Source organism: Elephas maximus, chromosome 14 (genome assembly GCF_024166365.1).
Source record: "Elephas maximus indicus isolate mEleMax1 chromosome 14, mEleMax1 primary haplotype, whole genome shotgun sequence".
Taxonomy (NCBI): domain Eukaryota; kingdom Metazoa; phylum Chordata; class Mammalia; order Proboscidea; family Elephantidae; genus Elephas; species Elephas maximus.
The window spans coordinates 81,311,656-81,329,224 of NC_064832.1; the positions used below are offsets into that span (position 1 = coordinate 81,311,656).

Consider the following 17,569-nt stretch of genomic DNA (forward strand, 5'->3'; position numbering starts at 1 on the left):
AGCAAGTGGGAGTAGGGAGTGAGATGTATGTAAACTTATATGTGACATACTGATTGGATTTGTAAACGTTCACTTGAAGCTTAATAAAAGTTAATAAAAAAAAAAAAAGACCAGACTTGCTGGCTTGACAGAGACTGGAGAAACCCTGATAGTTTAGCCCTTGGACACCCTTTCAACTCAGTAATGAGGTCACTCCTGAGGTTCACCCTTCAGCCAAAGATTGAACAGGTCCATGGAACAAAACAAGAATAAAGGGGTGCATCAGCCCTGGGGCAGGGACTGGAAGGCAGGAGGAAACAGGAAAGCTGATAATAAGGAACCCAGGGTTGAGAAGGGAGAGTGTTGACATATCATGGGGTTGTTAACCAATGTCATAGAACAATGTGTGTACTGTTTGATAAGAAACTAGTACATTCTGTAAACCTTCATGTAAAGTACAATAAAAATAAAAATAAAAACTGACTCAACAGCACCTGAGAACAACAACCACAGTTACATACAATTTTAGAGCAGAGCAAACTATTTCGGCGAGTATGAAGTTTCTTGCTCTTAGTATAAACAGGTATCTCCACTAGTAATCTCAGCTACTGTTCAATACCAGTTGCAAAGGGAACTGTATAATTAGCTACACATACACACACAGGTGCTTCCTTGCTTACACCTATATATACATATCTACGCAAATGAAATTCATGTTTGTAGTTAATCTGTTAAATAATGTTTAATAAGTATCCAGTTTATTACAACAATTTCTCATCTTATAATTGTACTTTTAGATATTGTCACCCAATATTTAATTTTGAATTTTTAAGAACTAAGTAGTTTTTTGATGACTAGCAGGAGTGAGTCTGAAATTTTTAAAGACCAGAAATTCTCTCTCTCCCTCTCTCTCTGTCATTTCACTAAATTCATTTGCATTACAGAGAACAGACTTTCAAAGAACCCAGAAGAATTAGCAGGTCACAGGAAGGCTGCGGTCAGTACCATGGTCCTCGTGCTCAATGCTGTGTTTGGGCAATGAGTAATATTAGTATTCAGAAGAAGCACATGAAAAGCAATTTCTGGAACCTTATTAGTTCAATCCAACTACTATTTTTGAGCATTTGAAAATTGCTAGGAGACATGATAAATTATGATCTACAGTGAAAGAAGGCTCAAACATTTCACTTAAGGAACTCAGACCAAGATAAACCAGTACTTATACTGAGGATTTTATCATATTTTATTAAATTTTAACATAGTGCATGAGACTTTGGATGAGTAAGAAATGAAATTTTATCATGTTAAGGCAACTGATACTAGACATTTATTTACCCACAGCATCATTACTCTTACTTCTAAAATGAGGATAAAAGCCCAGATTAATAAAGACAGGAAGAACCTGTGTCCTAAATGACCTCTCTGAGCTTCGAACCAGCCCTAAGTTGCCTACCTAAAGTTTCTTGGTACCTAAAACAAATAAATCCCTGACTTATTGACATATTTAAGCTATTTTTGTCAGTATTTTTTGCAATGAAGTAAAATCCTAACTGATAGGTTCTGATAGAGAGATGTTGATAGATGATAGATAAAGAGAGAGAGAGACATAGATAGACAGACAGACAGACAGACAGACAGATAGATAGATGATAGATGATAGATAGACAGATAGATAGATAGATGAGAGAAAATATATCCAGCTTTATACATAAAAAATATTTTACTTGCAGAAAGTGATCAATAGGATAGATTGATATGATTTAGCTATTACTTTTACATAGTTATTATCTAGAAAATTGGTACATAAATAGAATACATTTATTTTGCTGATTAACCTTGTTACTTTATAATAAATTGCTTGGTTAAAATTTGTTTATGCCTATTTTTCACAATTATACAGTAATTTCAAAGATGATTTCATACAGAAGTAAAACTTAGCTATAGTTTAGATAATGACAATACTTTGAGCTGTTTAACAAATTAGCATCATAATTTTTTTGCAGAGTTATACTTTTGATGCATGCCAATGCAAAAAGAAAACACACACACACACAAATCTTGTATAGTTGCTAAACTATGTTGTAAAGATTGATAGAGCATGCTTCTACACAAATTTAACTCAGTTTTTAAATAATTGATAAATGATGGCTAAACATTTGTTTGTGTTAAACATGCCAATTATTTTAACTCCTACAATTGGTCCATTAGTGACTTGTGACTGGTAACTGAGCTAAATCTTATATGCTCCAAAATATTCCATTTTTTTTTTCTCTTGGGTTTTAGGCGAGAGCTTACAGCACAAATTAGTCTCTCATTAAAAATATTTATACACAAATTGTTTTGTGACATTGGTTGCAGTCTCTGCAGTGTCTCAGCACTGTCCCCTGTTCCCTTTCCATCTCAGGTTCCTCATGTCCATTCATCCAGTTTTCCTGTCCCTTCCTGCTTCCTCATCTTTGCTTTTGGGCAGTTGTTGCCAGTTTGGTCTCCTATACTTGATTAAACTAAGAAGCATGTGTGTAAATGTTCATTTTACAAGCCTGTCTAATCTCGGCTGAAAGGTGGACTTTGGGAGCGGCTTCATTTCTGAGTTAGCAGGGTGTCCAGGTGCAATAGTCTCAGGATTTCCTCCAGTCTCTGTCAGACCAGTAAATATGGTCTTTTTTAGTGAATTTGAGTTTTATTCTACATTTTACCCCTGCTTTTACCAGGACTCTTTATTGTGATCCCTGTCAGAGTGGTAGGTGGTGGTAGCCGGGTACCACCTAGTTCTTCTGGGCTCAGGCCGGTAGAGGCTCTGGTTCATGTGGTCCATTAGTCCTTTAGGCTAATATTTTCTTGTGTCTTTGGTTTTCTTCCTTCTTCTTTGCTCTGGATGGGATGTGACCAATAGATGTATCTTACATGTCCACTTGCAAGCTTTTAAGACCCCAGATGTTATTCACCAAAGTGGGATGTACATCATTTTTTATGAACTTTACTATGCCATTTGACCTAGATGTCCCCTGAGACGATGGTTCCCAGCCCTCAGCCTCAGTAATTCAGTGCTTCAAGGTGTTTGGATGTATCTACGAAGCTTCTATGACTTTGCTTTGGTCAAGTTTGTGCTGACTTCCCCTATATTGTGTGTTGTCTTTCCCTTCACCAAAGTTAGCACTTGTCTACTATCTTGTTAGTGATTTCCCATCCCCATTCTTCCCTTCCCTTGTGACCATCAAAGATTGTTTCTTGTATGTGTGTAAATCTTTTCTTGAGATTTCATAGTAGTGATCTCATACAACATTTGTCCTTTTATGATTTACTTATTTCACTCAGTATAATGCCCTATAGATTTATCCATGTTGTGAGATGTTTTGTAGATTCATCATTGTTTTTGTTCTTGCATAGTATCCCATTGTGTGTATGTATCATTATTGGTTTATCCATTCCTCTGTTGATGGGCACTTAAGTTGTTTCCATCTTGTTGCTGTCGTGAATAATGCTGCAGTGAACATGGGTTTGCATACATTTGTTCATGCGATGACTCTTACTTCTCTAAGATATGCTCCTAGTAGTGTGATTGTTGGATGCATGGTGTTTCTATTTCTAGCTTCTTAAGGAGGCACCATATCATAGTGATTGTATCATTTTACATTCCCACCAGCAATGTATGAGTTCCTATCTCCCCGCAACCTCTCCAACATTTGTTATTTTCTATTTTTTTTGATTACCGCCTGTAAACTCAGGGTGAGATGGTACTTCATTGTAGTTTTGATTTGTATTTCTCTAATAGCTAATGATAGCAAGCATTTCATGTGTCTCTTAGCTGCCTGAATGTACCAAATATTCTTAATATTGACACTATTATTGGATTAAAAAAAAAATTGCCAGTGAGTCTATTCTGACTCATGGCAACTCTTGCGGATTGGAACTGCTGACCTTTAGATTAACAGCTGGAGGTCTTAACCACTATACCACCAGGTTTTCCCTATTATTGGATAGTGAAGAATAAACTACACTGTAAAATCCATTTTATAATGAATAGCAAAAAATACATGTAATAATAAAGACAAGATCCTTATTTCATTTTTGTAATATTTCTAATCATAAGTTAATTCCACTCATATATACTTTAATTGTGTGATTCATTAATCATATGTACACATCACAGCAGCATTATTTTAAGCTTCTACTGTGGACATTTAACAGATGTTTAAGCAGGCCTTGATAATGAAGGCAAACTTACAGCAATTTTGGGAAATCTTCAGCATTGTATTTGGACTAGATTAGAAAGGAGACTTTAGCAATATATAATGGTTTCTTCAATTTGATGGAGAATAAAAACATAAATATTTCTACAAGATTAAATTTACTGTGTAATGTCACATGTATATATGTCTGCGTACATTTCATATGACTGTATATTGAAATTTATAAATCATAACAATAATATTAAAAGGTTGCATTGCTAGTAAAAAACTGTACTTATAAAAACTACCTTGTAATTAGGAGACACTGAAATATATTATATATTATATATATATTATATATATGCAATATTCTCTGTGAAAATCCAGTAAACAATTTGGCAAAATATGTATTCAAATATTTTTGCTGTATTAATCAACCATTTAAATTAAACAACATATATTATTTCAGTCAGTAACTTGTCAACAAGACATCAAATCACTTACTCAAATATAAGAGAAAACACACCAAGAAAGCCTACTTTCCTTAGAATGAAACGGAGGAATATAGCAAAGAACAGGGCTATTAACTTCAATCATTTTGAGTCACTATAGATGAAAAGAAAGCCAGTATATTGACGATAAACCCAACCCAGTGCCATCGAGAATGGGTATTATTTCCACTTCATTAGTTACTCAAAGAAAAATGGATGACGTTTATGTCTGTTCTATAACCGATGTTCATCAAATAGAGTGCGTTTACCATGACAATAATAAATAAATAAAATAAAGATGAGTGGCAATTGACCTACTGAGTGATAGTATGTCCACTCTGAGAAAGGTCTTCCATTGGCATCACTACCATTTAGCTTTCAGTGTTACGTTAGAAATCATAGGCATCGTCTTCGTTTTATAGAACACTGAGAAGTAGGAAATTTTGATAGGTGATATTACAGACCAGCATATGATCACCCCTTTTCAGCCTGGATACTGGAACAAACACACGTGTGGCCAACTGAAGCTAAGCTGAGTCCTGCAGTCTGGAACCAAGACCAGCCAATCCCAGCAAATGCCAAGCAATTCAAAGACTGACACAAAGGAGCATCACGCAAGGTCCAAAGCAATGAGTGAAGAAGCAATGCTCAATGTTTAAACCACTGAGTTTTGTAGTGTTATATTTTATAATAGTATTGTGGTAAGAACTGACAAACTTAAAAATTGTTAAAAGATGTAGGGTACTGATAACAGTAGGTGGTAAGGAAGCTTATAGCAGACAAATCACTTGAAAAATCATGACTTAGGTAGAGCTGAAAATTTGGTGTCATTGTCATTTCACTAACTGGGAAGATTTTAAAAATACACTTAATAAACTTCTGGTTTTGCTTTCATCAAAGTCTATAGTCAGAACATTAATACTATGAACTTCATTTGATCAGGTACAACAAAAACTGATGAGCTCAGAAAGGAACTGGCCAGTTTGTAAAAAGTAATGATAAGAAATATAAAATGATAAGAAGCTAAGTGTTAGAAAATAAAACGATTTCTAACCAACTCAGAGGTGTGGGAGTCTCTAGAAAAAGATCAGATACAACAAACTGACAGTAAGAAATGCCATTAAGTACAAAGATCAACCCAAAGATGCATAAAGAGGATTAAGGCAGTTTCAACAAATTGTCCTACAGAAGACGTTTATACCCAAATTACCTGTAATCAAGTCTTGAGATGGTAGGTAGGTAGGTAGACAGACAGACAGACAGATAGATAGAGAGATAGATTAGATAGATGATATGTAGGTAAGTAGGTAGGTTAGGTAGGGAAATAGGGAGTAGAGAAATAGGTAGGGAGGTAGGTAAGGAGGTAGGTAGGTAGATAGGCAGAGTCCCATCACAAGAAGAAATATTGGTGTATTATTTGGAAAATGAAGTTCAGTGAGATCATACACAGAAAATGCAAAATGTATTTGAGAGAGCTGTGCTGACGGAAGCACTCACACCATGGGTTAAAAAGAAAATTGTCTGAGATGAAAAAATATGCATGTAACACTAATATTCTGTAAGTAGTAACAAGACTGAGAGATTTCCTCAGTTTCCAGGCAGAGAATATGCTCTAATTGCCTCCTCAGATATGGCCAAAGTGGATCACAGAAAAAGAAGGACCTCCTAGAGAAAGCAGTCAAAAACTATAGGTAACATTGGACTGGGGAACTGATCTTGGTGACCCTATGTGTTACAGAGTAAAAGTGTGCTCTATAGGGTTTTCATACAGAAAAGGATTGCCACTTATTTCTTAGCATCAATCTTTAGATTAGCAGCTGATCGCAAACAATTTGATCAACTTGATGGCAATGAGTTTTGATTCTGAAGAGCTGATTCAAAAGATTAAAAATGAAGCCTAAACAAGTGCATTACCGAAACACAGGATACAGGGAACTGGAAACATACCAAAAACCAAACCCAGTGCCATCACGTCAATTCAGACTCATAGCAACCCTATAGGACAGAGAAGAACTGTCCCATAGAGTTTCCAAGGAGCGCCTGGAGGATTCGAACTGCTGACCCTTTGGTTCTCAGTTGTGGCACTTAACCGCTATACCACCAGGGTTTCCCTGGAAACATATATCCAGCAATATTTCAGAATTACTATAGACCATTGAGTCCTATGAGGCTCAATTTCTTTCCGTTTTTAAATGTCACAATTCCATCACTTGTTTCATCTATCATTTTTCTCACCACTGTATATCGAATGTATTTGTTGTTGTTGTTCTTAGGTCTCCGGACAAAGAAGAGCCAAGTTTACACTTAAAATGACCAGCAGATCCTGGAATGGAAGCCTAATGCTGTAAATAGGTGAAGCTTTCAGTGTGTTGTGAGGAAGATGTGCATCTATTTTGCATGCAGAAGGAAAGTAAGTATTTCTGAAAAAGAGCGTAGACCATACTAGAGTAGATTGCTATTGTTAGGTGGTGTTGAGTCGGTTTTGACTCATAGTGACTCTATGTACAATAGAATGAAACACTGCCCTTATTGTTTAGTAAATAGTCGATAGCCATTCCTCTTCCATTTAAGGTACAGTATATTTTCCTAAAAAAAAAAGTTTTACTTGACCATGTAATTTGATTTTTCCTATGGAATAGGTGTACCGGCAACATGAGCAGAAGTCAAAAACGAAGCTTACAGTTGGATTTATTGTCTTGTGCTTCACTCATGTGCCATAAAAAGCACATGGCCCAAGTAGTTTTGGACAGTTAAGCCAGACACACTTAGAGAAGACCTCAATCCAACCCATAATCTAGGTGCAGCTAAATGGAGCCAAGCTCAGTCATTCCAGACCAAACCCAGGCTTGAAATAGAACTGCTCCAAGTGACCTGAAGACAACACAACAAGAAAAATAAATGTTTTCTACATATACCACTAGGGTTTGAGGTGGATTGTTCCACAGAGTAATTGTGGCAATAACTGATTTAGCACAAGAAAGTTTTTTTTTTTTTTTTTTCTCCATGAAGTGTAATATATTTAATGGTAAAACTAAGGCAATAACTGAGAACTTCTGACTCTTTTGGTATGTCCCACTGTCCTCAGTTATGAATAAAAGACTCATTTTTGTGGACATAATGTCTCCCTTGAAGAATGTATTGTGATGGAAAACTTACTGTTCAAATATTTTTAATTTATTAGTCTTTTCATCTAAACAAGTTATAACATCATTATGCTATATAAAATGGTATATAAATATAAAACTTGCTATAAGTTTGTGGAATGGAGTAAAGTTACATTAGAACATGTACTTATTGTATCTTTTTTATGACACAGAAGTATGGATCCTACCACTTAACAGAGCATTGTAACAGATGGAGATCCTGCTACATTATTTTTAGAATTGTATTGCAGTGTTCATTTTAGAAAATATTAAATACTGTTAGGACTTCCATCTGTAAAAAAGGGAAAAAAAAACTAAATGGAAATTTTTTTTTTTTCTTATGGAGATAAGTCCTAATTTATTTTATACAAAAAAGCCAATTAGCACAGTATTCTAATCTATACCTTACCTAAATTTTGCATTGACTAAAATTATATCACATATCTAAAGTGGAATCTGAAATAAATAAGCTCTCTTCTTGAAGTATAAGTTGAAACAACGCTCAGCAGGTAGTGGCACTGAGCTGGGATTTCTTGGTTCAATTAGGATCACCTGGGGTAGAACTCTACCTTCCAGGGTGAAGGAATATCCATAGACTAAGTTTAATAGTATAAGCACCAAATAGTGGCTTGGAAAGACTTAGCAGCCCCATTCCCTCACTCTCATACCTGCCATAATATTTGTTGCTATGGACCACTGTTACCTTCTCATTCTTACACGCAGCATAACAATTATCTTTGAAAACATTGCTATTTTTGCCAGCTCATCTTTAAACAGGTTGTCTTTTTATATAACTAGATCTATAACCCTAGGTCCCTCTCATAGAGAAATTCTGGAGTCTTTAATCAGTGTAAAGATTGGAGAGGTAAAAACAGAAAATAGAAGTAGTGAATAGCATTACATTCCAGTACAGCTGGAGTTAAATTCTGCCCAGGAAAAATTAAATAATATGGGTTGCAGCTATATTTTGGAGATACATATTAAATAATATTGCTTTATTGGCATAAAAAGCACATTTAAGTCCCTTGCAGGGGAATAAAATCATTAGAGTTATATATTGCATAACTGTATAATTGTATATTATATAATCTATTTACTATGTATTTTATGACAAAGTGAACAATACATTTGAGGGTAAAACCTAGATGTAAGAGGACCAGGTAGGAAAAGAACTCCATATAAGATCAACTGAAGAAGGCATCATGGACGTAGCAGTGCAAGACAGAAATAATATAAATGATATTATTTGGTTCATTCAACAGAGTTTGGACTCAGGAGTGGAGAGAGGAGAAAGAATTTAGGATAAAATTGGGCTTCTCTCAAAGAAGTTTCCGGGATAAAATGAATGCTTCAAAGGTCAGTGGAGCAAGGGCGGGGGTTTGGGGACCATGGTTTAAGGAGACTTCTAAGTCAATTGGCAAAATAATTCTATTATGAAAACATTCTGCATCCCACTTTGAAATGTGGCGTCTGGGGTCTTAAATGCTAACAAGCGGCCATCTAAGATGCATCAATTGGTCTCAACCCACCTGGAGCAAAGGAGAATGAAGAACACCAAGGTCACACGACAACTAAGAGCCCAAGAGACAGAAAGGGCCACATGAACTAGAGACCTACATCATCCTGAGACCAGAACTCGTTGGTGCCCGGCCACAATCGATGACTGCCCTGACAGGGAGCACAACAGAGAACCCCTGAGGGAGCAGGAGATCAGTGGGATGCAGACCCCAAATTCTCATAAAAAGACCATACTTAATGGTCTGACTGAGACTAGAGAAATCCTGGCGGCCATGGTCCCCAGACCTTCTGTTGGCACAGGACAGGAACCATCCCCGAAGACAACTCATCAGACATGAAACGAACTAGACAGTGGGTGGGAGAGAGTTGCTGATGAAGAGTGAGCTAATTATATCAGGTGGACACTTGAGATAGTGTTGGCATCTCATGTCTGGAGGGGGGATGGGAGGATAGAGAGAGTGGGAAGCTGGCAAAATTGTCATGAAAGGAGAAACTGGAAGGGCTGACTCAAGAGGGGGAGAGCAAGTGGGAGTACGGAGTAAGATGTATGTAAACTTATATGTGACAGACTGACTTGATTTGTAAAAGTTCACTTGAAGCTCAATAAAATTTAAAAAAATAAAAAATTGGGCTTCTCAGGTGGCTTACCTGACTGAGGCAACAAAAGAAGTTTGGGATATGACTGCAAAAGAATGTTCCTGAATAATTATTTGCATGTTTCTCAAATATCTATAATACATGTTAATAATATTGTCAACAATTATGCAGGTCCTTAGTTTTTTTTAGTTAAAGTATTTAATTGGCATTTTTCATGCACCCAAAGGAATTTATTTTCACCGAAGTATTGTATAAATGAGAATATAAGCCATATTGTAATTAATAACAATTTATGTGAAGATGAAGTATTCATATATGATTATTTTAAATTTTACTTTAAATAAAATAAACAAAATTAAATATAATTTATTCAATTTAATAAAATTAAATATTAATAAAATATTTAAATAATATAGAGTAAAGTAACTTTCACAATTCTGACTTCGCACCTAAATTATACATCTCTCTCACTAACTAGATAGTAGACAAGGATCAAATTTGGTGAAGGAAACGACAACACACAATACAGGGGAAGTCAGCACAACCAGACCAAAGCAAAAGCTAAGAGGTTTCCTGGACATATCCAAATGCTCTGAAGGACAGATTAGCCGGGGCTGGGGCCTGAGGATCACAGTTTAGGGGGACATCTACGTCAATCGGCATAACAAGGTTTATTAAGAAAATGTTCTACATCCCACTTTGGTGAGTGGTGTCTGGGGTCTTAAAAGCTTGTGAGCGGCCATCTAAGATACATCAATTGGTCTCATCCTGCTTGGAGTAAAGGAGAATGAAGAAAACCAAAGACACAAGGAAAATATTAGCCCAAAAAACTAAAGGACCACATGAACAAGAGACTCCACCAGCCGGAGACCAGAAGAACTAGATGGTACACAGCTACCGCCAATGACCACCCTGACAGGGAACACAACAGAGAGTCACAGACAGAGCAGAAAAAAATGTAGAAGAGAACTTAAATTCACAGAAGAAGACCAGACTTAATGATCTGACAGAGACTGCAGGAACCCCAGACACTATGGCCCCCAGACGTGCTGTTAATCTAGTATTGAAAACATTCCCGAAGCCCACTCCTCAGCCAAAGATTAGACAGGGCAATAAAACAAAAAATAATATACACGAGGAATGTGTTTCTTAGTTCAATAGGATATACAAGACCAAATGGGTAGCTTCTGTCCAAAAGCAGGATAAGAAGGCAGAAAGGGACAGAAACTGGTCAAATGGACACAGGGAACTCGGAGTGGAAAGACGGAGTGTGTTGTCACATTGTGCAGATGGCAACTGATGTCACAAAATATGTGTATAAATTCTTGTATGAGAAATTAACTTGAGCTGTAAACTTTCACCTAAAACACAACAAAAATAAAATAAATTATACGTCTCCAAATTACATGATTAAAATGAAAAAGAAAACTTTTCTTAAAAATCGCAAGCATTAGGTAGAATCTTCTACATTAATATTAATTATGTTTTAATTTGCTTAGTTTTAGTACTCTGGAATACGTTTTAAAGATCAGCATCTGTGGGTGGAAAAAAGAAAGAGTGAAAAGGTATAATAATTTTCTTCCCCATGCATGGCCATGGGAAACCCACTCTCCCTAGTGGCTGAAGACTTGCTTTAAATAATAAAGTGCATTGGTTTCTTTTTGTTTTATGCAGTGGTTTGTCTTCCATTGTGTGTATTTGTGTTTTGTTCTGTTTGATTTTTAACTGATTAACATTCTTTCTCTAGTATAAATTTCAGGTGAAAAATAATCTATTCATTGTTTCATGTTACCTTAATGTTCATATGATCATTATTAAACATATGACAAAATATACAATAAAGCATAATCTGTATAGTGTTTTTAATTTTTAAAGAAAGAGAGATGACCAAGGGGAGATTGGATGGATAGATACATAGAGACTGATAGATAGAGATATTTCTCTGGGATGTGTTTAAAATCAAGGAGCTAGTTGTCTCCTCATTATCAAAGCCTACCATTGATTAGGAAACCCAGAGTTGACCATGCTTCTTTAAAATGAATATATTTGAATGAAATCACTAATGAGTTATTTATGAACCTAAATGTCAATGTATTTTACTTTCCAGTAATGAGAATAATAGTACTTGTTAATGAGATCATACCCCTCCAATTATCAAGGGAAACCAGTTTAATTTTCAGAGCTGAGGAACATCAAACTAAAACAAAACTAATTTGATGAACTTTAGAAGTATAGTGAATATGACACTATATAAAGGGACCTCGTGGGTAACGATAATGTGCAATTTCTTTACCAGGGAGGTTACAGGGGTGTGTTTACTTTGAGAAAATGTGTGAAAACCTACACTTATAATCTGAGTACTGTTGTGTTTTTATGTTATACTTCAACGAAAATTTTCCTTAAAAATCAATTTGATAATCTCAAGGCTTTTGGAGAGCCTGCTGAAAATATCTGTAATGATGATAGCTAATAACTATATGGCAGTTACTACATGCAAAGTAGCGCTCTCAGAACATTGCATGACAATGTATTCAATTCTTAAAATGATCTTACAAAGAAACTCCTGTTATAACTCCATTTTATACGTAAGGAAACTGATGTGCAGACAGATAACTTCTCTAAGATCATAGATGCAGTGAATAAGGTTTTGAATCCAGAGTTTGTAACTCCAGTGTCCGTACTGAGTGACTCCTGTATATGAGCTGCCTCTCATATAATGAGAGCGTATTCTTCTTTGCTAAGTATCTGTGTCTTTCAGTTATAGGAGGTCTGTTATAGTAACTCTACTATAACCCTAAAATTCTACTAATATAGTAATATTGTAAAATATTTGAGTTCATATGTATTGACTTCTAGCAGACTTCTTAGCTTCTGTCGATACATTTGTTTTTGAGATTTTTTTTTTTTTAATAATTCAATTATCTTAGGTTTTAGATTCCAATATTTCAGTCATGCCTTTCTGAGACGATACTCTCTTCCTATTGATGGAATTCAAGAAGTTGCTTACTATTTGTAGATGTCTATGTTGGGTAGTGGGTTATGTTGATAATATGTTGTAGTTTCCGGAACAGAAAACTATATAATCCAACATTCATTCCCTTCAACTTACATTCTTCCATTTCAAGAAAAGTCATGTAAAAACTTTTCCTTCTGGCTGGTCTTTCACAACGCACACCTCAGTTAATTACAACTTTCAGCAATCTCTTTCATGCACATACAAGCCCTCTTTAACTTTATTTTTCCCCTCTTGACATATATCTCTTGCATTTTGCATGTAGAAAAAAATATTCTCTTTGTCTTGATAGCAGTAATTAGAATTTTGGCCTTTTCCTCAACTCTTTTCCATTGCCAAAGACCTATAGGTTAGGTATCGCCTATACCGTATATCTAAGATGAAACCTTGCATTATCATTGTTCAAATGGATACATTTTCCCTACATATGTCAAAGAATAATTTCCCCAATTTTGCTTCTATCTTAACAGAATGAAACACTGCCCAGTCCTGTGCCATCCTCACAATCATTACTATGTTTGCACCCATTGTTGCAAACACTTTGTCTATCTCATTGAGGGTTTTTCTCTATTTCTCTGGCCCTCTATTTTACCATGCATGATATCTTTCCCTGGGGACTGGTTCCCCCTGATACCATGTACAAAGTATGTGAGATGAAGTCTTGCCATCCTCACTTCTAAGGAGCATTATGGCTTTACTTCTTCCGAGACAGATTTATTCATTTTTCTGGAAGATGTCCATGGCAGCTCAATATTCTTCGCCAACACTATAATTCAAAGGCATTAATCCTTCTTTAGTTTTCCTCATTCGTTTTCCAGCTTTTGCATGCGTATGAGGTGATTGAAAATATCTTGGTCTGAACCAGGCACACCTTAGTCCTCAAAGTGACATTTTCACTTTTTAACACTTTAAAGAGGTCTTTTGCAGCAGATTTGCCCAATACAATATGTCATTTGATTTATTGACTTTTTTTTAAGTAAAAGGAAAGGACAGAATTTAATATTTATTTGCAGGACACTGCAAGATATGAAACCCCACGTAGAAATAAGAAGCCCAATAATAGGAGAGGCTTCATACAGTATGCTCAGTTTGGAACTGTTACAGTATAGCATATTGTAAAAAGTGCTACAAAACAAATTATATTTATAAAGAGTTCTTAGTAGAGAAACACTAAGACAAACTTATACCAAACATAGTTACACAACAAACAACTTTATGACTCAGCTGTATAATCTTAAAAGTTAAAGGTCCCAGGAGTGCCAGCTGGAAATTGAAAGGTATACCCAACAGAGGTAGTTTCTGGCACAACATTTTGATCCCTTTCTTCCTCTCCAGAGAAATGCTTCTCAATCAGGCTTAACGAAGCCTTGTATAGAGACTCGTTTCATGGTTTTGTAGAGTTTCAATTTTGTCCAAGTCTACACATTCTTCAATTACACTAAGTTTCTCAGTTTCATTTAGTTTCTCAGCAGCCTGAAAGATATTTGAAATGGCATCCAGAATAAACAGAATAATTTTGGTATGCTCCTCAGTTAAAACGTTCATCGATGGTTTTATTATGCCACAGTGGTAGAGGTATACCATCTGTTCAGCTGTTCCATCACTTGCATAGTTTGTCACAGCCTCTATAGTTTCTTTTTGAGTCTTAAAGTCTGCCTTAGAGAGAATGTCAATGAGGAATGGGACTAATCCAAGATTCACTACTTGTATCGGGTCCTGATGGCCAGCTGTGATGTTTGACATTGCCCATGTAGCTTCCTTCTGCATATTAGTTTTGGGGTGAGTTAGCAGATGGAGAAACACAGCAAGTGCTCCAAAATTTGTTATAACCTGAGTCTGTTTATCTGTCCAAGTGACAATATTCCTTATGACAATTTCATAGCTCCTAGAAGCTTCACAAGCTGGGGCACAACTTCTGTTTTCACAACTATAGTGTCTATAGGTGGCTCTTTCTCATCACTCAGGTCTTAGTCCAATGATTACATCATTAGTCAGGTGACTTTCCTCTTCTTACTTTCGTCACATTGCAACTTTAATTACCCTGATACCAACTATCATTTTGGGGGGATTTTTAATCTACATTAACATTAACTACATTATTTTCTTCTCATTTCCAAAGAAAAGATAAACACAGGGTGGTAGTTCCCTACTGTTTCGTGAGCTTCTAAAACAGTGCCTGGCATAAAGTAGGTGCTCAGTAAATCTAACTGAATAAATCAATTAATGCCTAAAACCAGGCCTCTTTTGTCTTTTACAAGAATGTAATCACTGCTCACGTACTACACAATGACCACAACAATGGACTCAAATATTCCAATGATCACTATAAAGATGGCACGAAAACCAAACCTGTTGTGGTCCAGTCAATTCCAACTCATAGTGACCCCATAAGACAGAGTAAAACTTTCCCACAGGGTTTCCAAGGAGCAGCTGGTGGTTTAGAATAGCCGACCTTTTGATTAGCAGCCTACCTCTTAACTACTGTGCCACTGGGGCTCCAAAGATGGCACAAGATGGGCAAAATTCTGTTATATTTGAAGTTGGCATGAGTCAGAGCTGATTTGACAGCAACTAACAGCAACAACAATCGCTGTTTATAATATGGCTTCTCCGATAAAGCAAACTAATAAGGCAATAATAATCACTGTTTATAATATGGCTTTTCTGATGAGGAGCCCTGGTGGTGCAGAGTTAAAGCATTCGGTTGCTAACTTAAAGTTCGGCCATTGGAACCCACCAGCTGCTCCTTGGAAGAAAGATGTGGCAGTCTGCTTCCATAAAAATTTACAGCCTTGGAAACCCTGTTCCACTCTGTCCTACATGATCACTATGAGTCAGAATCAACTCGATGGCAATGGATTTTTTTGGTATGGGGTCAGGGAGTTTTGTCTTCCAACGTAGCAACTTACAAATATTAAAAATACATTTATATCTTTCAGATACACGATATATTATTGCACATTTTTTAAGTTAAATGCCTACTTTGTCAAAAAACTACATTTCATAAATAAAGACCCAACAAGATATTTTTTGCTAAAAACAATTGTCGTAGAATAAAACAATGAACTCAAGCAATTTCAACTTCTTTACAAATTCATCTTTAAGAAAAAAGCACTGCTTTAAATATCTTATATATTTGGTATTGCAATTAGAATAGTACACACATTAAAATTACTTTCAAAATACTGTTTTGAGCAGTAAAAACTACTTTGAGCAGTAAAATGACTGCAAGAGCCAATCCAACAGTCGTTTTCAAATGATCTATCAAGAGATAAATTTCTATTGAGAGTATAATAAAGAGGCTTATTAAAAAGTTTCCAGGTCATTTGTTAAGAATTCTTTATTTAGAATAATACCTTTTAGAAATAGGGGGAAATGACTACCTGTCCTTTACATCCAGTGCATAGTAAACATTTCAGGAAATGACTTGAGAAATTTCATTTATAAAATACTGTGAGTGATTAAAAGTCAAAGTCACTGATAAATAAGCATTCCTTCTTACCTATAATATTTGTACCTGTACCTGTCTGGAATCACATCCCTATTCTTTAGTTTAAAAATAGCATCTTGAGAGTGAGTACATGAGAGTGGTTAAGAGCTGACTCCAGTCTGACATTTACTAGTGGTGCAAACTGAAGCGAGATCTTACTTAGTCTTTCTGAACCCTAGTTTTCCCCTCTGTAAAATGGGAGTGATTATAATGTCTACCTCAAAGGGTTGTTTTGAGGATTAAATGAGTTTCATAAAGCACCAGCAGCAGTATCTGTCACATGGCACCCACTGTGTAACTATTAGCTTCAGTAGTAGTAGAAGCAGCAGTAGTAGCAGTAGTGGTGGTAGTAGTAGCAGTAGTAGTAGTAGTGGTAGTGGTAAAGCACTATCATCAATCTTACCATGTATCAGTAAAGGTTCTATGTGCTTGGTATACAATCAAACAAATTGCAAACAAAAATTTTGATTCATAGAGCTTGAATTTTAGTAGGGAGAGACATAAAAAATAAATACTATATTAAATCTGTTGCCTTCGAGTCCATTCCAACTCATAGTGACCCTGTGAGTAAAACCACCCCATAGGGTTTCCAAGGAACAGCTGGTGGAATCAAATTGCCAGGCTTTTGGTTAGCAGCTGTAGCTCGCTGTAGCTCTTAACACCACTGTGCCACCAGGGTTCCAAATACTACATTAAAAAAAAAATAGTAACAAATGCTATGGAGAAAAAATAATTTAAAAAAAGCAAAGGAGGGTAGGGGATAGAGGATGCCAAAGGGAGGATATTTCATAGGATTTATTCAATATTGTTTGATTATGAAAGCAGCATCATTAAAAAAAAAAGGACATTTCTATTGTAATTGAGATAAAAAAATAAAATCAATAAAACAAGATGTGTCAAAATCCTTTTAGGAAAAGTAATTTTAATTTAATTATGTATAATTCATTTATTTATAAATTATATATAATTATAATTTATTATAATTTTATTTATAATAATTTCACACTAAAATTTATAACATATAAATTTGTATCCAAATCTCAGCACGTCAAATTAGTAGTTCTAGGATATCTAAATCCTTGACAACTTCAATCTTTTCTCTATTTATCATGATGTTGCTTATTGGTCCAGTTGTGAGTTTTTTTTTTTTTCTTTAAGTTGAGGTATAA

The 17,569-nt window shown here is 35.6% G+C and overlaps 1 long non-coding RNA gene across 1 annotated transcript in view; it reads right to left on the reverse strand.

Annotated features, from left to right (window-relative positions):
- Window positions 1–17,569, reverse strand: part of LOC126058234 (uncharacterized) — a 175,687-nt gene that overhangs the window by 24,933 nt on the left and 133,185 nt on the right. The gene's annotated exons all lie outside the window — the stretch shown is intronic.